This window comes from Heterocephalus glaber, unplaced genomic scaffold, assembly GCF_053883595.1.
Source record: "Heterocephalus glaber isolate CG9 unplaced genomic scaffold, H.glaber_assembly_v1.0 deba00001553, whole genome shotgun sequence".
Classification (NCBI taxonomy): Eukaryota; Metazoa; Chordata; class Mammalia; order Rodentia; family Bathyergidae; genus Heterocephalus; species Heterocephalus glaber.
Genome location: NW_028258344.1, coordinates 1,376,892 through 1,377,339, shown reverse-complemented (window position 1 = coordinate 1,377,339; position 448 = coordinate 1,376,892).

Genomic DNA, 448 nt, shown 5'->3' with positions numbered 1-448 from the left:
TGCGCTGCATCTGCTTTTTTGTTTTTTCAATTATGGTACAACAAAAGTTAACCGTTTTAATCATTTTTAAGTATACAATTCATTGGCACTAAATACATTCACACTGTTGTGCAATCCTAACTACTATCCACTTCCAGAACACAGAAACTATACCCATTAAAAAACTACTATCCTTCCTCCCACCAGCCCCTGGTATCCTCTATTCCAGTTTGTTTCTGTGAATATATGGTATCTGCTTTTGAACTCTTAATGTGAGATTCTCTGTCTCCTCATGTACACAGAAGTCATCTGTTTGAAAATGGGTGTATATAGTAGCAAAACTATTGATTTCTTTATCCAGCTTTTTTAAAGTAAGGAGAAGTATAAAAGAAAATGTAGAAACACTAGTTTTTTTTTCTTACTGTAAAAAACATCTGAAGCTGGATAACTTTATTTGAAAACATTTATT